The sequence below is a fragment of the Lygodium microphyllum genome, chromosome 27 (assembly GCF_053477565.2).
Source record: "Lygodium microphyllum isolate KBCC chromosome 27, Lygodium_microphyllum_v1.1.10, whole genome shotgun sequence".
NCBI lineage: Eukaryota > Viridiplantae > Streptophyta > Polypodiopsida > Schizaeales > Lygodiaceae > Lygodium > Lygodium microphyllum.
This window is the reverse complement of record NC_141161.1, coordinates 36,827,112-36,851,274: the sequence shown is the minus strand read 5'-3', so window position 1 is coordinate 36,851,274 and position 24,163 is coordinate 36,827,112. Positions and strand designations below refer to the sequence as shown.

General features: G+C 37.7%; 1 pseudogene; it reads right to left on the bottom strand.

Annotated features, from left to right (window-relative positions):
- Positions 1 to 6,742: 6,742 nt before the first annotated feature.
- Positions 6,743 to 16,186, bottom strand: LOC148012216 (uncharacterized; annotated as a pseudogene).
- Between the last annotated feature and the right edge of the window lie 7,977 nt (positions 16,187 to 24,163).

Below are 24,163 nucleotides of genomic sequence, written 5' to 3'. Positions count from 1 at the left end.
TCCGGTGAGGGTGATCGAGAGCCACCACCTAGGCAACCCCCACAAAGCCCTCGACCTCCTCGTCCTCCCGCACCACTCTTCCTTCTCCCTCGACGTGCACTACCCTCTACCTCACTCGATACACATGCCTTTGCAGATGTACGTGCTTCGGCCAATCCATGTACCTCAGCTGATCCCTGTGTAGGCAAAGATGTGATAGGTGTCCCAGACATCACACTGAAAACCTCATCTGTAGTGGAAGGGCAACCAAGATAATTGGTCATCTCCCCCATGAATTGCTCCTTGTTGAATGGGGTTCTGGAGGATCCAGGATTCCACATCTACACAAGAAAAATCATATTACCCTGTGTAGATAAAACATATTACATATAGCGTCTATACCTGCGTCTCTGTGCACGTCTATACCTGTGTCTCTGTGGGCGTCTGTCAGCGCGTGTATCATCGTGTGTACACTGCAGAGCACACGTGCCCTCACACATGCTCAAAGACGCGCCCCCAGAGAAACGTTTTTCGCGTCTATATCTGCGTCTACACTAAGATGTAGACGCGCTATCAGACGCGCTTGGTCGGCTGATTTTGGCAGACGGCCACCATTATTGATTTACAAAATGCAATACATAATGGAATCACAAATCCTAAATACACAGACAGAGCAGAGAGAGGAAGAGACAAAAAGAGAGAGAGAGAGAGAGAGAGAGAGAGAGAGAGAGAGAGAGAGAGAGAGACTCACCTTGGGTGTTTGGTGTGGCGGGTGGTGGCGCTTCTTCCTTCTCCTCCTTCCTCTCCTTGGTAAGTTACCCTCCCTTGATGCTTGCTTCCTTGCTTGCTGCTTCTTCTTATTTTCCTCTCTCTTGTTCTCTCTTTCTTCCTCTCCTTGGCTTTCCTTTTTCCCTTCTTGTGTGTTTGAAATGAAAGAAGAGGTGAGTCATGAGGAGGTGAGGCATGAAGAGACTATGTGAGGCATGAAGGGACTGCATGTCAGCTAAACTCAAGCTTCAGAACCGCAAAAAACGTAGGAAAGGAAAGGCGTAGTTTGAAAAGAAATGATTTAAGTATGATTTGAATTTTGACATGTGCGTCTATTTTTGTGTGTATAAGCGCATCTATTTGCGCGGATATATAGACGCAAAAGTCGCGTCTATTTACACACACGTTTACACGCTCTTATAGACGCTGTGATAGATGCGCCCGACTTTGCGCGTCTAACATGCACGTCTACCCCTCGTTTCTGTTGTAGTGTCATACTCAGGCTAAACATGCATTACGTAAAAGTAGCAAATCTTATTTAATATAGGTAAATGAAATTCACGCTAAAGAAAAACAGATGCATCCTAGGCATACACAATTTCTTGCCCAATTTCAAGATTGTTTTGCTGCTGATTTACCGCCTGGATTACCACCTTCACGTCCTAAAGATCATAAGATAGATTTAATTCCTGGAATACAACCAACATGTAAAGCACCATATAGACATAACCAAATTGAACAGAAAGAAATTCAAAATCAAATAGAAGAATTGCTTAATAGAGGATTAATTCGACCTAGTAGTTCTCCATTTGGTGCACCTCTTTTATTAGTGAAGAAGAAAAATAATACCTATCGCATGTGCATTGATTATCGTGCCCTAAATAAAATTACTGTTAAGAATAGATATCGGATTCCTAGGGTAGATGATCTTATGGATAAGTTACAAGGATCTGCCATATTCAGTAAGATAGATCTTAAATCTGGACATCATCAAGTAAGATTGGACAAATCTGATATATTCAAAACTGCATTTAGAACACAATTTGGACACTATGAATTTCTAGTTATGCCTTTTGGTTTAACTAATGCACCAGCCACATTTAGTCGTATGAATCGCATATTTCTGAAACATCAGCATTGTATCATAGTTTTCTTTGATGACATATTAGTATTCAGTAAAAATGAGAATGAGCATTATGAACATTTGTCTTTAGTTTTCAAGTTGTTAAAAGATAATCAATTATATGCTAATCCAGAAAAGAGTGAATTCTTCCAAACAAAAATTGAATATCTACGACATATTATTTCATCAGATGGTATTAAAGTCGACCCTAAAAAGATAGAAGCAATTTTAAACTGGCCCATACCCAAAAATGTGCATCAATTACATTCTTTTCTAGGTCTTGCTAGTTTTTACAGAAAGTTTGTAAGGAATTTCTCATTACTTGCATTACCTTTGACAAAAGTTTTAAAGAAGGGTATTGTGTATAACTGGTCTAACAATCAACAAAAGTCCTTTGATTTGCTGAAACATGCTTTAACTCATGCTCATGTATTACAACTACCTGACTTCAATAGACCATTCTTCTTAGTAGTTACTGACGCTAGTGGATCTGGAATAGGAGCCGTTCTTATGCAAGATAATCATCCCATAGCCTACTCTAGCTGTAAACTCAAACCATCTGAACTTAAATATTCTACCTACGATAAAGAATTGCTAGCTCTAGTACAAGACTTACGTCAATGGAAACATTATTTATTGGGATTTGAATTTATGATCAAAACTGACCAACAAAGCATTAGACATCTCCTTAGTCAACTACAAATATCTGACCGACACATTAAATGGTCCGCTTTTATTCAAAGTTTTCATCCTCTTATACAATATCAACCATGAAAAGAAAATGTTGTAGCTGATGCTTTGAGTACAAGAGCAACAATTCACAATATTTCTGTGATATCATTTTATTCTCTTATCCCTATGAAAGATACTTATCATTAGGATCCTACTTTTCAAGCTGATTGGAATAAACTAGTTGCAAATAATTGGATTCCTATTGATTCATTGTCTTACAATAATAGATTTATGTTTTATGAAAAAAGATTATGTGTGACAGTTCCATTTTGATCATTTGTTTTGCATGAAATTCATTGTCCTCCATATCAAGGTCATAGAGGAATTATATCTACTTTGCGTACATTGACTAAAGATTTTTATTGGCCACATATGGACACTGATGTATCTAACGAAATGTTTAATTTGTCAATGAGTTAAAAGACACCATGGTAAACAATATGGTTTACTAATGCCATTATCTATTCCATCACGACCATGGGAACATATTTCAATGGATTTTATCACTGGTCTACCTAACACTAAAGCTAACCATGATATGATTTGGACTGTTGTAGACAGATTTAGCAAACAAGCATATTTTATTCCATGCAAGAAAACTTTAACTACATCTCAAGCTGCTCAATTGTTTTTGAAAACTGTTTTCACTAACCATAGTTTACCAAAAGTTATTATTTCTGATCGTGATTCTAGATTTTGTAATAATTTTTGGATTACTTTGTTTGCTAACTTAGGAACAAAGATTGATTTTTTATCTGCATTTCATCCTAAAACAAACGGTCAAACATAAGCTACTAATAGTACTATTTTAGATCTTTTGCGTGCTTACACCATTTCAAAACTACACACATGGGATACACATCTACATTTACTTCAGTTTGCATATAATAATACACCACATATAGCTACAAAGAAAGCACCATTTGAATTTTTTAATGGATATCGATTGCCTACACCTGTTGCATCATTATTAAACAAAATTCAAACTGCTGATGATATTGCTACCATGCATGCTACTATTTTTGATGAAGTTAAAGATGTGATTGCCAAAGCCCAGTAATCATACACAAAACAAGCAAACAAGAAAAGACAAGCTATGAATTTTAAAGTTTATGATTATGTCTGGTTATGAATTGAAAAACGAAGATTACAAAGTGTAGATAAACACCCAGTTGTGAAATTAACACCTAGATTTTATGGACCATTCAAGATCATACACAAAATCAATGACAATGCATTTAAATTAGAACTACCACAACATTGGAAAATCCAAAACACATTCCATATCAGTTTTTTACGAGCTTTTAGAGGCCAATTACCTGTACACCTGTCTATGAAAACCCTTTGCTAGATGATGAAATTGAAATCCTTGAGCCTGAAACTATTATAGATACCGACTTTATGACCACTCGAATTGGCCGTAGATATTCTGACCTCACTCGTGACCCCTCTTACATTTGGGTTTCTTGCAATGGACACCTCACACCTTGCTTACATGGAAGCCTTGCAACTTTGCCAATTATGCAAAAATCTAGTCCGAAACCTCTTAAGGAGAAGGAAAAAGGAAATAATCCAAATGTTATCTAGGATTTAGTAGGATAAACTCACCAAATATCGTGAAAATTATAACTCCATAGAGAATGTTGTGTCGATTTTTAACCAAAGACCAAGCCACTTTTAGCCAAGTTTCCAAGCCAACTCTTAAGAGTTGTTGCACTAGATAGGTGACACTTGTCACTAATTTTGATAACTTTGTCTAGCCTTCCAAGTATTTATGATACTCTTTTGTTGTAGTAGTCCAGTTAATAATGTACAACATCCATGAACTAAGTAAGCCCACTCAGTTTTCTTTCTTTCCCTTTTAATTATGACTCACGGCTAGGTCTCTAGATTAGGCACTAAAATTCTAATCCTAGGATAACTATGGTTTTCCCTGATCTTTTAGGGGTAGCTCCTCAGAATTTACCCGAGCCATGCTTATGGTGGTTTATCCAAGAGTTATAGTTTGTTAAACTTTGAAGAAGCTTGGTTTTGAACATAGATCTTCTTGATCCATAGTTATACTCCGTTTAAATTCTTTATTATGGTTTCCTCCACCCTTTTATAAATTAATTATTTTTATTTTTTATTAAAATTAAAAAATTCAAAAGAAATTAGTCTAATCTTCCTTAAAATCCACAAATCTTAATCATGTTTTCAATACATAACCCCTCTCTGTCAACAACTGAAATTTATCATCGCACTTTAAAATGTTTAAAGAATTTATTCATTTCAAATTCAATAAACATGTCCTCCTTTCCTTTCTTCTAAAATTGAGTAGCAAACAAGATAAATACAATTTCCCTTCCCACTCTAGTGTATCCACACACATAATTCATTTTCTTTAGAAACCCAAAATTTTCCCTACTTAGTAAATTTACTGTTGGCCCTCCTCTCTTGATTAAACTCAACCATCCAAATTATGTGTTTCAAATAGAATATACAATTTCAACTTGATGGCGACGCTTACCCTCATGCCATCACATTAACCAACTGTAAATTTGGGTTTTTTCTTGTGTGTTTTTATATTTAATTTTTCAATTGTAATTTATTCCATGTTATTTATTTTTGATAGATTATAAATAATTTCTCAATTTTAATATTAATAATATAATTCTCATACATTTACCTTATCTGTGTTTAACACAAGTTCAACATAGCGCATATGTTCTTATTTTGTATAAAATCATAAACACAATGTTCTCATGTGAATATTTCCTTGGAAAATACATTTAGTTTGATTTTTCTTTCTCTAAACTTTTATAAAACTCAATAAAAATAAATAATGATATTCTTAAATTCTCCATGGAATATCATAATATTTTGATGTGGAAACATAATTCTCTATCAATAAAAACTTTTATTTTCACTTAAAATAATCATTTTTGAATTTTAAAATATAATAAATATTCTTTAAAAATTCTCAAAAAATTTTACAAAACTTTGCATGATATATGATTTATTTAAAAAAATATAAAATTGAATAAATTCTGACTCAGAGATTCTATAAAAATTTTCATAGATAGTTTTAAAATAGTTTTCAAGCATTTTTAGCATTTTTCTTTTTTTGAAAATTAAATCAAAGATCAACGAACATCATCATCCATTCAAAGTGAAAAATCGAGATTTGAAGAATTGTGTAAAAACTTTAAACTAGGAAAGTTCTAGATTTACACCCTTTATTTTTATCAAATAAAATGAGACACTTACTTGGTAATACACAAGTTGTAATTGCATCTTTGAAAGCATGCATTTGCAGTCCATCAATGAAATTCTAATCTACCCAATCATCTTGAATGGTAAACTCTCCATTTTCCCCTCCCTTTGAGACTCCCACTTGTTAATTGTTTATAGCAATGTCAATGGTCCCTTGTGTGTTTAAAGATTAAGCTTTAATCAAAAGCTAAAAACTAAAACCATGGATAGATTGGATGAAAACGAAGAAGAATGAAGGAGAAGAGAGTAATTAAAGATCATTTCCATTTGTCCAAGGAATCAGGAGTAAAGTAGAGCGATTGAAAGTGAAACATTTCTTCTCCTAGTCAGCAAATTCAAATTTGTCGGGTATATTGAGGCTCCACATTGACCATAAGAAGAAAAGCATGGAAATCAAGAAGAATGGGGGATAGAAATGATTAGAGAGAAGAAGAAGAAGCTCAAGTTCATGGCAACGGCACACACACACACATACACACACACACACACACACACACACTCTCTCTCTCTCTCTCTCTCTCTCTCAATTTCTCTAGATGGTGTTTTCAAGATGGCTCCCCTTCTTTTCATGGTTTTTTTGCTTCACGCCTCTCCCTTCTCTATCTCTCTCTCTCTCTCATTGAATGCTCTCCCTTTTTTCATCCTTCTCTCTTTCCTCATGGTGGTAGGTGTGCTAGAAATCGTGTCTCTCTCTTTATTCATTGTAGCCTCAAAATTCAACATCATCTCCTTCACCGTGGCACCCCTTCTCATCATTCCCCCCTCCATTTGGTTGCAACGATTACTTTTTCTTTTTTTTTTTGGTTTTTTAATTATTGTCATTGGCCCTATTTGATGTCTTTCCACATTCAAGAAGCCTTTTCTCCATGGTGCTCATAGAACAACTCAAATATTGTCATTAGCCCTCTTTGATGTGTTCCCACATTCAAGAAGCCTTTTCTCTATGGTGCTCATAGAACAACTCAAATACAACACAAGGGATAGCTTTTCAATCTTCTCCTCAAAGTCATGAGCTTGCTCAAGTGGTCCTGAGAATCCATCAATAAGAAAATGCATACAACCAGAAGAATTGATAGTAGTGTCCAAGAGGGTAATAGTGACAGGGAGGGGAATTAGTTTTCCTTCCTTCATGATTTTCTCCACTTCTTTCCCAAGACTTGTCCCAGATTTCACCTTATTTTGGAGTAAGTCTCCATTTCAGATATGTGTGTATCCAAAGTTTCTCACCATTTGTTTGCATTGAGTCCCTTTTCCACTACTAGGTCCACCTAAAATAAAGATCTACACTATTCGGGTGCAATCATGTTTCTTACGCATAGACACTCTTGGCCTCTAAACCAAACATCTCTTTAAGATGGCTTGCAACTTCCAAAAACACATCCACTTTTTGTAGGGATCCAACTTTGATCTTCCTAAAGCGTCAATGATGTAAAGCTTCAAAATGTGAAACCACAAGGAGGTACTCAGAATTAAAAATATCCAAATTCTTTTGAATAGTCTCTGACTTATCATCTACTCTCTTACTACTTTGTGCATGATGTAGAAGCCTTTGCTCCATTTTGTTACTAGGGCTCTCAAGGTAAACCACCATATCCACATGACAAACATCTTTCTCAAAAGTAGTTACTTGTTGGAGTGTCTTATGATATCCATCCACAATGACAAGGGGCTTAGTTCTCATGTTAACTTTCAAGAGATTCAAGGGAATGTCCTTTGGGACCACCAACTTTCCTTCATAAGCTCTCACACTTGCTTTCCTATATTAGAATTCTTCTTTACTTTATCTCTAAGTAAGTCCCCAATGCCTATATGTAGGAACTCATACTCCTCGGTCATTCTTGCACATCAAGAGGCCTAGAAATCTAAATTCCACCCACCTCTCATGCGATGAGTTCCTTTTGAACCAACATTGTCCTTTTTCTTAGACTATGAAGACCATCCTTGAAAGACAACAACTACAACTACAATTGCATTAAATTCATTCGAAAATACATTAATAGTGTGTCATGTAGATACAAATTGTTTGAAATTGTTGCAATTTTTAGCATGTTTTTAGGTGTTGTCAATCCTCCCCTACTTAATTGTGAAGTGTCCTCATGAGCAGAGCTATAACAAACATCACAAACATTTAGCATTTAGAACACGAATACCACAAGCACTAAAATGTAGCTTCAAAAAGAAAAATATACTCTCCCCCACTTAAATTTGAAGTGTCCTTGCGAGCACAGCTACAACATCTACAAAACAACACATATAAGATTAGTAGAAATTGGAAATGTATAGAAAATAGTGATTGTGTTGTATTATAAATTAAATAAGATAAATATTTTAATTAAGGTATATAAAAGCTTGTACAAGCTAGCATTCCCCTTACTCACTCTCCCCACTAGAGTGCATAACGTGGTTGCATCCAATGCATGGAGCATACCAATGAGAAAGCATTCTAGAGCTGTTAAGAAACAATAATCTCTTAAGGCAACAAAATACCACACTACTTTTCTATAAGAAATATCGTTTCTCAAATAGTGTCACTAATAAGCATAATACCTAACAAAAAACCCATACAAAGCAAGATAATACCACAATACTAAATAGGACTCCTATGGTTTAACTGCTAACCCTCGATGTTCTACTAGAACAACTAGTTAATGGTCCCTAACTCCCAACTTTTCTTTATTATCATTTTTTTAAAAAAGTCCTTTGGAGTCAAAAGATTCTATATATTTATTATTCTTCCCAAAAGGTCCCACCCCAAAGAGATGCAAGGCATTAGACGTAGGGCACCTGGAGATCCCTATTTCCTACCAAGACCTCAAAGGCAATGCTTATCTTCTTTTGGTTTTTTTTGTCTCTTTTTTCTTTTTCTCTTGTTTTTAGGAAATGACTAGAAAGCTAGGAATTCACTCACAAAGTTGAACTTTCAAACATCTTAGCTCAACAACTTCACTCGGGGAATCTACTCTAGCACATAATGTTAGTCACTTTACCTAGGCAAATGATCCAAGCTATCCCTAGTCAAAATTTCATGGTGGAGAGAACCTTGTTACTCAACTATCTTACATCACTAACAAAGTGATAAAATTTCAAGAGGAATCTCTATTGGATCCTAGTCAATCACCACATACATTGAAATTCACTAGTCATGCATACACACACCATCCCCTAAGATTACTTCCTAGTGCTAATGTCCCATCCCATGTGGGTGGACTCTCATATAGGCTGAAGTGTTGATATTTCTTGCGATTTATTTTTGTTTTAAAATTTTTATTTGTATTCCTTATGTAATTACTTAGGCTTTGAATCTTGAAATTATTACAATAAATTTGTATTTTTGTTACTTTTCTTTATGTGAAATGAGTATGTATATAAATAAGATATGAAACAACCTGTTATGTACATTATCACACGGAATTTGTGCGAGGGTTCGTGAAAGTCACTCGCCGCAGGAACACTTTGTGATGGGAGAACTCAATGTAAAATGATTATGTAAAAGACTTTTAGATTCAAGACGAATGAGAAAAAAAATGATTGATTAAAGATATAGACATGATACAAGATCAAAAGATATCAGCTCCAGATGACAAATTGTTTAATGATATGGAGCTGGGGGGTAGCAAAGACAATGACGAGAAAATTTTCATGTCTTTTCTAAGCAAGCAAAAGATCACTCACCAATTGGAAGTCACAATCGAAATCTTGACAGTCCTTTCACTCATGATCTAGACTATCACACCACATGCAATGATGGACATGATCATTCTTGGAAGAATTTGCAAGAGTAGAAGAAGTTGGGACTGAAATTGGAGCTGGACTAAGTGGTTGCTACTCCATTCTGGTCATCTTGATTTGTAGGTCTTTTAAGTTCTTTGAAAATTTCTCCACCATATCTTCGACAATTCATTTTGCAGATGGTTTGACAACTGCAGCAAGAATAGGCATAGTCATAGGCATAGACATAGGATGAGAAATAGGAGAAGTAGTGGATGGTGCAACAGGAGAGTAGGAGAGGTCATGGTAGGAGAAGACATCACTGATGGTGGCTGCATTCCATTTTGCAAGCAAGCCTTCCATCTCCGCCTCTTTCTAAGTGTAGAAACTGCATCCACAACATCCTGCCAATCTATCTTTAATCCCATAGGCTATGTACAGTCTTTAAGAAGCTCTTCCAACTCATTTTTAAGTGTAGAATTAGTTGCTTGCAAGAATAACTCCACTTTCTTTGAGTTTAGAGCTCTTTTCTCTAGTGCATCTATCATTATATCACTCTTCAAACTCTGTAACAAATAAGAAGCAACAAGACTTTTGTTAGGCTGATAGACCCACTCTCTAAATGTCTTCTGCATAGCAATATCATAATCCTCCAAGAAATATTCATCTCTCTGATCTCTTTCTTGAAAACATTCTAGTTAGATACTTGCACAAATAGATATGTTACTTTAACTTGCAAAGCAGGCGTGACAAGTCATAATAAATACTTGCTCCAATTGGTTGAAACTCTGAAGAAGTGCATCTAGCTTTTGTAGGTTGCTAAATGTTGATCCATATGAAAGAGACATGTCATATTCACTGGCAATATCTAAATAGCAAGTCGCATGGGGAAAGTCCAAATCCAAGCTCTGTTTCACAATAACAACCATAGCTTGATGGTTTTGAAGACACACATCAACAAGCTATTGAAGGAATAGCATTGTTATCTCTAGAATATGTGGTATTCTAATTAGTGGTCTCTTCAACCCATAGCTCATAAAATGTTTTACAAGGAAGATCCTTCTTCTTCAAGAAATACTCATTGACCATGTAAAACTTACAACCTTTTCCTTAGATCCTTGAGTCTTTAGAAGGGATACCTTCATATGATCCTATTTTTCCATGCAATGTGCCTTATCAAGAATATGCTTTGGAACACAATCTCGTGCTTACTCATTCATGTGATTTGCAAATTAAAATCCATGCAATGCAATCAATCAAACGATGCTTCCACACAAACATTTATGAATGCACTGAAGAATATGTGCCTAGCCTATCTACATGTGCTCATGTGTTATGCAAAATGCAAAGAAAGAGACACACACAATAGAAAACAAATTCCTAATGATGTTGACTAAAGGGTTCAAATTCTTGGGAAAAAACTCCACCCTGAGATTTGTAATGGTGGATGCGCAACGTCACAACATTGGCCCCCTCCAAACTTGCACATCATGCGGATGGTCTACCGCTACCCATCCTCATCACTGCCAAGCTTGACGATCAATGCAATCTTCTCATCTTCTGCAAAATCATCTACAAAATCCACATCCTCATCAATATCATCTCTTGGCTCAAATCCATCATAAATTTCATCATCCAACTCCTCAACTACATAGGCTATATCATTTCTTATATTGACAAAATAGATTCTGTTCCCTACAATTGGAATTTGCAAGGCCATACCATCAAGCTCTGCGAAGGAATAGGTAGCATTGTCATGGACATGCTGCACCAAATAAGGCCCAAACCATCATCTTGAAACCTTGCAAATAGCACTATACTAGTTGTCTAGACTACTGCTATAGACCAACACCCCAATCTCCCTCCTCAATCTCCTTAGATCTCAATCTATCGGTGCTATCAAATTGGTCTTTGTTGTGAATTTTGGCCTCCTTGAGCTTCTGAATAGCTCTTTCAATAGCTTCTAATCTCATCTCCAAATGACGAATATGAAGAGCCAAAATATCCTCTCTAGTCATCTCATCTTCTTGCCACAGTAAAGCACTCCAAGTGAGTGTGCAAGTCTCTATATGCATGACTGGTGTCTGCCCATACATCAACTTAGCTGGCATATATCTTGTAGTCACACTATGATGGATAGTGTGATTTGTCCATAAGGCAAAACGCAGCAACCTAGGCCACTCTCTAACCCGTCCACCGCATGCTTTGGCCAAGGCTTTCAGGCGGATGGCCTCTTTCACTCTTTTTGTTGCCTTCTGGATTATACACTAAAGTCAAAGAAAATTTAATGCCAAGGTGAGAGAAATACTCCCTAGCCTCATCCGCATCTAACTCGCCTCTATATGCCATAGGTTTGTTAGATATGATCAATGCCACACCCTCATTAGGTGCTACCAATGATCCATGGTGCTCAAAGTTGTAAGGCCCCCATTATGAGGAGAAGCCAAATGTGAGCCCGGACATTGGTTGAGTCGTGACTTGTATATCAGATGAGGTCTATGTGATCGGATGGCAAAAAGGTGACCGCTGTGGGTCTAATCTTTGGGTTAGACAGAGTGGTTAAGCTGGTAGCAACTCGAGGTGCATTGCATCGAGTTGCAGGGTAAGGGAGTTAAAAGGGGCCCCTATTGTGGGGTCCGGGGGCCGCGGAAGTGGCCCCTGGCTGGGGGGTCCTAGGGGGCCAGCGGCCCCCCTGGCGGGGGTTCGGAGGCAGTGCCCCCGGCCCGATGGTAAAGGGAATATTCCCTGGCCGACTAGTGGAGGCTTATATGGTAGGTCAGTCAGGCCAACCTCACGGCCTTCGCAAGCTATAAAAGCTAAACCCCTTCACAGCCATCGATCACTCATCTTTCACCCAGTCTGAGTTGTTGTTCCAGCTAGCCTTAAGCTCTTCACCTATCTTCTGTCTAGATCGCCATCTAAGCTTCACACAGTGGAAGCGCATGGGTGGATAGAGCCATCTTTGTATGAGTTGTTTGAAGTTAACGAATTTACTGATTCTCCTCTTTTCTATTGTGTACTCTCTATCTCTTTCTCAGATTCTGTTCGCTGCGCCATGTAATATTTTACAAGGTTTTCCTTGCATCCATACCTGCAAATAATATCTTCCAACATAAACTTACAAACCATTGAAGTATTCTTCATCCTCAATAATCTTCCTTCCACTTGATTTGTTAGATCTTCTTGTGCCAAAACAATGTGATGCATCCGCCATAATCCAACAGGCATAGTAATGGAATCAAGATTTTACTTGTAGTGAATACTTAGTAGGTACGTAGGATGAAGCTCATCTCTATGCCTCACTGAAGAAAATAACTAACAATCAGTGCATGTCTCAACAAACCATGAGATATCTCTATACATGCCTCTCCACTAGTAGCGCTCTTTAATCTTCTCATAGGTCCCCAAACATCTCGATGTCTAGCCCAAAGACTTTCATGAAACTCTTTCATGATTCGCACGTGTGAAGCTCTATCACATATGACTCTCAATGGTTTTTCTCCTCGCTTTCGTGGATACTTCCAAAGTATTCCATTCCGCAAGAAGAAACCATAAGATTTTCTCTAGATCTTCTTGAAGTCCGCATCAGTTCACCCATCCCGTCTAGACATGGTACTCAAATAAAAACCAATCTGTAAATACTCTCTTGTATACAAAGACTCATCAAAGCTTTCCAAAGCAGACACATGAAAAATATGATCAGCATACATGGCTGAAAGCTCAGGCCCATCATCAACATCATCAATGCAAGAAAAATCCATGTCATGATACCTCGCTCATGAAAGCATATCAGTTATTGGGTTATCTTTACCTGCTATGTGCCTGAACTCAAGATTCATGGATTTTATATACCAATCCACCTAAGCATGGAAATATCTGGAGTAGAACAACTCATGATCATACCTAGAAGAGACAAGCAATCAATGTTGACCACGACAACAACACCAATGAAGTACTCTTTATCATTCTTGAGAGCTCTAACAACTCCCAAGAGCTCTCTCTTAATTTGTGGATACGTGCGCTATCGCTCGTTTAAGACTTTCTCCCCAAACTCAATAGAATACCTATTTCCACCTACATCATCTTGGCCAACAACCCACATCTAATGCTCATAGGACTAGTATCAACAGTAAGAACAATAGGTCTCCCACACTCATAATTTGCTTTCAAAAGAGTCGAAGCGGCTCTCACAGCTCTCAACAATCTTTTCAGCTTCTGCATAGCTTTAGGATGTCTCATCTCCCAAGAAAAATGATGCCCTTTCCTCGAGAGCAAATAGATTCTGCAATATGAGCAAAATGCGGAATCCAAATAAGATAAAACACACAAGCTCCAAGAAACCTGCAATCCTCTGAAGGAGAAGAGCAAGTCTCTGCAATCTTCTCTATGGCACATTCGCTGGGGAAAGGCTTCCTGCCATAATAACTACACATATGTCCAACAATGAAAACATCTCTGGCACCAAAAATAGACTTCAATCCTAGCAAAGGTCAAATTCATTTCCTCTATTTTGCAAAGAGTTCTCTCAATATCTTTGATATGCGCAGCCACAAAGAACCTACATCCATGATCATCTAAAGTATAACCCTTTTCTTTCTCCAAACAACCCTTAATAGGCAGATCATCAATTAAAGGCATGGTAAGCTCAGGAATAAAATCTTGTAAGACCTTATTCATCCCATTTATCATATAAGCAATCAAATTTGTAGCTCCTTGTGGAAGTGTACACATTGGGACAAGGCCTAAAGGTGTCTTCATCGTAGTCAAATATCTGCTCTCAAGGGCAAGCTGGAACTAGTCATAACCGGAATAAAGATCTCCAAGTGAATAGATAGCACTTCTAGCAAAAGCCTCTGCAAACTCATCCACAATAGGTCCTATACCAACATTTTGTATAGTGACCATGTTCACTGGTTGTAAGTCTTCTATGAATTTGAGTGTCCCATTCTTCTTAGGAACTATGAACCATCTATTAGAATATGGAGCTGAAAATGGTTCTAGAATTCCAATCCTAATTTGCTTATTCAAAAGCTCCACCAATTTGGAAAAGTGAGCTCTAGGCACAAGAATAGGCCATAGATTCCAAGGGACATGTGGAATGGTAAAAATAACCATAGGCATCACAACCCTACAATCAACGCATCCAATCGCATGTAGGAAAAAAGAAAAAGCTCTCCCATGTCTACACAATATCTCTTCAAAACATCTCACCTCTCCTAGAAGCAGAAAATCTTTTGTCCCAATCTTTATCTCTTTTAGTGTCTCGGCTGAAAACATGTGTTCATTACCTACAGGTTCTCGTAAAGGAGGCTCCATAGCTACTCTTCTAATCATCTCATCATTGTCAAAAGGTAGCAGTCCTACAACTGGTCGAACCTTCTTGTCAACTTTGTTATATTTTGTCCATACTCTAGCTTCTTTGCTACAACCTGCAAATTTCAGTCCTTGTTGTAAATACCCTAGTAAACACAAATCTTGTTGTGTATAAGAGCAGAATCCAACTCTTTTTGCTGAAATATTTCAGTAAAGACCACTTTTTTATTAGAATTCTTAGTACCCAAAATTTCTCGAAACATAAAATCAACAATTTTGCAATACATCGCTAGAGAATGGATCTGTAAGACATATGACAACTCTTGATTGTCAGTTTTCAACAATCTTGAAAGATCCTCCATAGTATCTAGGCATGACAGTCCATCAAAAAGACCATATACTCTATCTTGTTCCTATAAAACACATGCAAGCTTCAATTCTTTCTCTTTTCTCTTTACATACTGCCTAGCAACTCTAGGCATATCTAAAATATGTTGAAAACACAAAGTACTTTCAGTAGGTACACAATAAACAGATGAGGAAAAACTGCCACTCCCAGGAGAGGTGAGAGCTTTCCTTGTGTCATACCACCACTGTCACCTTGCAAGACAGTGGTACCTAATAAAAATCTGGCTCTCCTACTAAAAGAGGGGAATCCCTCAAGGAATCCTTATTCCACTTACGGTTGACACAAATGGTCATGAACTGGAAAACCCTATTTCCATCCTTACTTCCGATCCCTGCATAGGGAGACCCATCATCTAGAACCTTAGTCTCCATTCGAGAGTCAACAATAAATGGCTGCTCTGAAATAATAGGGCAAGAATAAGAATTTTGCACAAAGAAATGATAAGACTCATCCACATCTCCAATAGAAATCTTCAAGTTCAGACAAGCACCATACAAATATCTTGCAATGTTGTTTACTGCACACATGTGCAAACCAGAATCCACATCAATTGGCCACCTACCAATATCATATAATCCATGCACTATGACATTAATCTTGGAGCCATGATGCAAAAGAGCAACACAAGAGATCTCTGTCTCACCAAGCTTGACTACAGTCTCCGTAGTCGCACAAGCCCAATGATTGTCAGAAAAATGGCTATGAGGCACCAATCTAGGCGCATCATCACTCTCTTCATACTGTATGGGTTGAAGTAAAGGCTGAAGAGTCTTCTTGGACTTCATACATAAAGCTCCATCAGTATACTCCTTAGTAATATCCTTATCAGAATCAATCTCCTCAAATTGCAAACCATAGATAATAGCCTCAACAACTAGTAAAGTCTCTCGATAGATCATATCTTGTGTTGGCTCTTCAATAACCTGTCATTTTCTTTTAATGATGTCAATGATAACATTATGGAATTCTCTTTTGGCGATCCCCAAGACTTCTCCATGAGTGAATTTAATTTTACAGTTAAGAATTCGATCCTCAAGTATCTCTTTCAAGTTCGTAGTCATTTGAATGTCGAAAAGCAGCTTGAATTCATGTTGCTTTTTCGGCTTCAGATCCTTTGTCTTCGGGGCTTTCTAATATTCCTGTTTAGCCCCGAAAACAAAGGATCTTATGTGATGCGAGAGGTGGCAATAGAAGCTTTCTAATATTCCTATTCAACTTCTCTTGCCACCTCTCGCATCACATAAGAAGAGCACAAAAGAGACTCCTCCAACAATTTCTTCATACCACCCTTACCAAAATCTAGTTGAATCTGTTGCTCTGTATCTCTAAAACATATAATCTTGTTCTTCTAGAATACCAACTTTATTCTTCTCACCTCTTCAAAATCTTGACAGTCCTTTCGATAATGATTAGCACTATCACACCACATGCAATGATAGACACAATCATTCATGTAAGAATTTTCAGGAGTGGAGGAAGTCGGGGTTGAAATTGGAGCTAGACTAAGTGGTTGCTGCTCCATTATGGTCATCTTGATTTGTAGGTCTTTTAAGTTCTTTGAAATTTCCTCCACCATATCTTCAACAGTCCGTTTGGCACATGGTCTGACAAGCACAACAAAAATAGGCATAGCCATAGGCATAGACACAAGATGAGAAATAGGAGAAGTAGTGAATGGTGCAAAACAGGAGAAGTAGGAGAGGTCATGGTAGGAGAAGACATCGCTAACACTGGTGATTATATTCCATTTTGCAAGTGATCCTTCCATCTCCCCCTCTTTGTAAGTGTAGAAAGTGCATCGATAGCATCCTCCCAATTTGTCTTCAATCCCATAGGCTATGTACGGGGTCTTCAAGAAGCTCTCCCAACTCATCATGAAGTGTAGGATCAACCGCATGCAAGAATAACTCCACTTTCTCTCAGTTTAGAGCTCTTTGCTCTAATGCATCTAACTAGTTATATTGCTCATCAAACTCATGCAACAACTCAGAAGCAACAAGACCTTTGTTGGGCTGATAGAACCACTCTCTAATGCACATATTCAAAAATGTTGTATCTACATTATGGGATCAGTTGATAGGGGCTCATGATTCAGTTAATGTAAGGAAGAATTTATGTAACATTGGTCGCATGAGACGAGCCTGGCCACGCATTGGACCCAGAGGAAAGATTGAGCTACCCCATGCACCTTGGATGTTGTCAAAGAACAATACCTCAAACTTAGCTTCTTGCATTTACCTAAGGATAGGGAACTCTTCTTTGGGTGTACGTGATTGAAGACTATGTCTCCTTCGACAAAGGTTCTATCTTGACGTTTCAAATCCGCGTATGCCTTTTGTCTATCCTTGGTGGCTTGGATGTCCAGTCTTATTGACTTCATTTGGTCATCCATATCTTCCAGCATCTGCCTTGAAGCTTCAACCCTCAAGGTTGGATCCGAGAAGTTTAAAGGACTCAAAACGATTGAAAACAGATCTGATCGACAAGCCTATGTGGGCAAAATTACGAAAATCCATCAAAATCGGGCAAAAATACTCATTTTCGTAAATCGCATCATTTTTTCTCCATCTTTTATCTTGGATGACTTATTCCCTCCTTGGCCTATTGTTCTTGTGATTGCATACACTTTTAGCATACATGTCCTCTTTTTCTTCAAGAAATACTCGTTGATGATGTGAAATGTACGATCTTTTCCTTTGATCCTTGAGTCTTCAAAATAAATATTCTCTGGATATGAACCTATTTTTTTATGCAGTGTGTCCTAGCATAAATATGCTATGAAAGAGAACTCCATGCCCAATCATACTTGATTTAGAATGATATCCAATTGATCGAATTCATGACATGCTACAATTCAAACAATGCCCACACAAAAAATATGGATGCATTGGAAGAATTGTGCCTAGCCTATCTAGATGTGATCATGCATCATGCAAAATGCAAACAAAATTCCTTATTAATTTAAAATTCCTTATCCTCACCTCTCAACTCTCATTAAAAAAATATCAATCTCCACTCCACCCATCCAAAATCTCACAATCACTCTAGAAAATGATGGTCCTCAAGATGTTGACCAAATATGAACAACCCTTCTCACAATTGATGGCGTCCTTCACGACCCTCTAACTCACCCAACCTCCTTACACACTCAACCAGAGGTTCTTAACTTTGTGATGAGCATCCCAAATATCGTGCATGCAAGAAATGTGTGTGCTCAATGATAGGTGCTCTCTCATGTGCGTGTGCTTCTAAAACTTACTGCATATAGCTGTAGCGGACCTCATGCCGTGCTAGTGCTCAATGATGGTGCAAAACATGCATAATCCCAACCCATGGCATGGAAATATTTGTTAAGAACAGGAAACGACCCCCGAGTGCAGTGCATCAACAAGTGCAACGTGAAGTGCTCGTGAACCCATAATCCTAGTGATGTGCAAGAGTCTTGACAAGAAAACATGCCTAACTCCTCAATGTTTAGTAGCTATTGACAAACACAAGCTTCATCCTACTCAAAAAATACCAAGCTCGACCAAGGCTATCAAGTTTCACACTCAACAAATCCAACAAAATGACAAAAGCAAATCCTAAGCTAAACAAACAAAAGAAATCCAACTACGAAATAACAAAACAAACTATCACGCAAATAACTAAGCTAGCAAAAATCAAACCTAACTATAGTTTGACTGGGACTTTTCAGTTTTTACAAAACTGCTTGACGTATTTAGCCCTTCCCCTAGTCTGCAAACATTCATGAGCAGCAGTTGCTTTCATAAAACGATGCAACATTTATGAGCCAATCAATAATCGAATCCAACGATCTATCCACAATCTTCTCAACAAACACAAATGGCACATTTCTCTCAAACCACTCCTTTATAGGTAGACAAAACTCATCCTTGAAATTCTCATCAAAATCCTTGAGACAATCCTCTCCATCTAAGAAAAATACATCATCCTCCAAATTCTTCAAATCCCAACCATAATCCAAAGTCTTCATACCCCTCAAATCGCAACCACACTAAAAACTGTTCATATCCCACAAATCCCAACCATAATCCAAAATCTTCATATCCCACCCATCCTCCCAAGGAAAAAGCATGTTATTTTTAGATTCTCTAAATACAATTTTGACCCTTTCTTTATTGCCAATATCAAATTCATCCATTGATTCATCTACAACTTCTCCTAAAGATACTATGCAAGGATCTCCCAACTCAATATCCAAATGAAACACAACATCAAAAGGAGTCAACTCCAGATTCATAACACCACAAAAACCAACAACATCCACAAATGGGGTCGCTCTAGGACACCCGGCCACATCACTCAACTCATATTCTCTCTCATATCCTCATCAATGTCACTCTCAAGATCCTCAAAACCCCAATCAAAATCATTACAAACAACATCAAAACTTTCAGGAGAACTCAAAGAAACTAAAAGACTATCAGATGAAGTTTTCTCTTCGACATTGTTGCCTAAAACAACCAAATAATCATCTACACAACTATCAAGGAGTAAGAGATTAGGTCTACTCAAAACCACATCATCAACACCAAAAACAAAAGCCTATCCAGGGCTACTTAAAACATCACCAACCAACTCACAAGACTCAACTGAGTCAACAACACCAACACCAAAATCACAACATGAGTTAGAACCTAAAACCTCCATGCTCTCTTGATCAACAAACTCATAACCAAAATCACAACAAATCTCCACAAACTCATTAGATAACAAATTCGAATCCTTAACTTCATATTGAAAACTTATAGTTCCTAAGCCCTCCCCCTCATAGTTTTCCAAAAGACTCAAAAAATCATCCTCTATTCTCTCTTCATCTTTCAAGCAATCAGATCCATCTATACTATCACCAAGGCAAACAACCTCACTCTCCAAATTGTCTTTACTCTCTTCAACACTGCCATGACTATCAGAATTTTCATCACACCATCCCTCATTAGAAATATCAAAACTTTCTTGACTCTCATCCTCTCCCAAAGAACATGAAAACTCTTGGTCCTTAAAACAATATGGTCTCTCATTTTCTTCTTTACAACTCAGATCCATCTCTAGCTTATCTCTATAGTCCTCAAGCTCCAAAGTATCATCAGTCGATCCCTCTTCTTTAGTTAAATCACTAATCACTGGACTAGAAGTATCCGTGGTCAATGGGTATGAATTCAAACTCCTAGACTCTTCACTCCAATCAGTCAAACAAGTATTTTTCTCCTTAACCACCCTAGGGAGTTTCTCCTCACATACTTTAATTGATTTCTCACAAGTCAACTCATCTCTCCTAAATAGAGAATATAGTATACCTCTCTCAGGATAGGCATAACTAGCTCTCTGCTCCTCAAAAACTTTTCTCTCAACTTGCCTTAAACTCAACTTTTCCCTTGGTTCATCAAACCCTAATTCTTTTTTTCTTTTGATCTTCCTCTCTTGATATTGAGCTATCTTCACCACTTCCTCAAAAGTCTTAGGGTTTTTTACCTCTAATTTCACTCTTCAATCTTCTAATTTCAACCCATTTACAAAATACATTATCTTCAACATAACTAGGGCTATCTCACCTTCTAACAATGTTAAACTCCATCGATTCCACAATCTTTCAAACTTCCTAGTAAAATCCTCAACACACTGATAATCTTTTTGAACATAAGTTTCTATTTTTTCCCAAATCTCACTTTGACTTTCTCTTTTTTTATACCTAGATAGAAATGCATTTTTAATGGTCTCATAGTCCAAATTTTGTCTCCTAAATTTCAAGCTTCTCTCAAAATCAAGCAACCAATTTCGTGCTTCTCCTTGCAATTGATATCTAAAAATCTGGAGTTTATCCTCAAGATTAGTCACTCTCTCTATCAAACAACACAACTCTATTTTTTCTAAAAATCTTTCAGGATCTTCAGTATGATTACCATGGAACTCAGGAAAATCATCAGCCATTTTCAACAATCACAAGAAATCAAGACAAACTCACATTCAAAATAACAACAAAGTCAATTTCGGCACTCCTCAACGGGGGCACCAAATAAGAGATGTTACGCGAGCGGTGATCGAGAGCAAGCCTCACTCACAACCCGATAATGAGACGTTAACGAGTGCCAGCTGGGATAATTGACTTTGTCGAATGCACAACACAACTTGAAAAATTCAATTATTCGATAATACACCACAAGCCACATATAAAAACAAGACAAAACCTCTTATAGCTCAAAAGATATTTAAAACCCATATGCAGGTAGAGCATCACACAACCACAACACAACGAAAATATCAACAATTCGAAAACAAACCAAGTGATATATATTTTCGTACCTTAACAACCTTGAACCGATGCTCGGTGCTTTGACACCCAAAAGCTCCAACTTCCAAAATAGCATGACAAGAGCTTACTCTAGCATGGGACCCTCCTCTCTTCTCTCTCACAAAATACAATTGTAATCAAGGGGGAAGGCCCTTAACTCTTTAATCTTCTCTCCTTATATAGTCTTCTATCCACACTCACACACATTAGGCTTTTTACTTTCGGCTTTTGGCTTTTGCTTTTCTACTGGTTTTCACTATTTTCGTTTTTTCTGCTCTATGCCTAATTGCAACTTGTTTGGATCATAACTTTGTCATTTAAACTCCGAACATAGTCGTTCGGGTACTCAAAACGATTGGAATCTATCTAGTCGACAAGCTCGAGCAGGCATAATTACAAAAATCCATCAAAATCGGGCAAAAATACTGATTTTCGTAAATCGCATCATTTTTTCTCCATCTTTTATCTTGGACGACTTATTTCCTGATGTGCAAGAGTCTCGACAAGAAAACATGCCTAACTCCTCAATGTTCAGTAGCTATTGACAAACACAAGCTTCATCCTGCTCAAAAAAATACCAAGCTCGACCAAGGCTATCAAGTTTCACACTCAACAAATCAAACAAAATGACAGAAGCAAATCCTAGGCTAAACAAACACAAGAAATCCAACTACGAAATAACAAAACAAATTGTTACACAAATAACTAAGCTAGCAAAAATCAAACCTAACTACAGTTTGACTAGGGCTTTTTAGTTTTCACAAAACTGCTTGACAACGTTGACAAGACCAACACTCAGTGACATACCTGAGAACGTCACCTTTAAGCCTCTTCCAATAGTAGCTCTTTCTGACTGTACTGAGGGTCTTGGCATAGCTAGGATGTCTTTATAAAGGGGAGTCATGAGCTTCCCAAAGTATCTTCTGCTTGAGTGACTGGCTTGCCGGTATACATAATCTCATTCTATAGTAGACAAGTCCACTATTGATAGAGAATTCTTGATACTTAGCCAATAGCTTTGGGTCTTGATCCTTGATAGGGATCTCCCTTAGCATCTTTTGATAGGTTGGATCATGGCATGCTTCTTCTCTAGCTAGCTCAAGTATTGGGTTGTTTGGAATGGATACCTTTGTGGCTAGAGATCTAGCTATTGATGGATCTTGCAAGATTAGAGAATTTAGAAACGCCTTGCAATTGAGTGCATTGGCAATTACATTCTCCTTTCCAGGCTGGTATTTGATTTCAACTACATTCTCCTTTCTAGGCCGGTATTTGATCTCAAAATCATACTCCTCCAGTGCTGCTCATTTTGGGTAAAGATCCAATTGAGGCTTTTATGATCTGTCACTAGGGTAAAATTGTTACCCAACAAGTAGTGTCTCCAACGCTTTAGGCCATGGATGAAAACTAACAGCTCTAGATCATGGGTAGCATAATTCCTCTCATGGCTCTTCAATTTCCTTGAAGAGTATGCTACAGGATGATCTTCTTGCATAAGCACACATCCTAAGGCAAGTGTGCTAGCATCGGTTACTACTTCAAACTCCTTGCCAAGATCCGGAAGTTTCAAGATAGGTGCTGACACCAAACTTTGCTTTAGTTTTTCAAAGCTGGATTGTTCAGCAGTTGATCATACAATCAATGTTTACTTCTTCAGTAGATCGGTTAGAGGTGCTGCAACCAAAGCATAGTTTTTTATAAAGACCCTGTACCATCCTGTCAATCTAAGAAAACTGCGTATTTCTTTGACATTTGTTAGTATTGGCCATTCCAGAACATCTCTGGATCTAGTGAGATTCCTTCCACTGACATGATGAATCCAAGATATTCAATCTGACGTTTGAAGAATGCACACTTCTTCATTTTGGCATAAAGCTTGTGTGCCCTCATTGTCTCAAGGACAATGCGAAGCTGGGGTTCACGATCTTCTTCCTCTTTGGAGTAGACTAAGGTATCGTCAAAGAACACGAATACAAAGTCGTCAAGATATGGCCTAAAGATATCCCACATTAACATATTGAAGGTGATAGGTGCATTTGTCAGCGCGAACGACATGACTAGGAACTCAAAGTGTCCATATCTTGTGTTGAATGCCGTCTTTGGGATATCTTCTTCCTTGATCCTTATCTAATAGTATCTAGACTTGAGATCAAACTTGGAGAAGATCTTCGTATCTTGAAGACGGTCAAGAAATTCATCTATTCTTGGATAGGGTACTTGTTCTTAATGGTTGATTGATTCAACCCTCTGTAATCAATACACAGCTGAAGTGTTCCATCTTTCTTCTTCTGGAACAGCACTGGAGCTCCCCATGGCAAACTGCTAGGATGGATGTAGCCCTGATTTAACAGTTTCTTAAGTTGCTCCTTTAACTCAATCGCTTCCGGAATGGACATCCTATATGGCCTCCTTGCAACTCGTGCAACTCCTGGAAATAGCTTGATTTCATGATAAACTTCCCTTTGTGGCAGAAGTTCTGTCAGTTTTTCAAGAAATACGTCCGCGTACTCCCTTAGCCATGAAGGTTCTTCACTAGACTCCTAATTCTGATCTAGCTTATTAA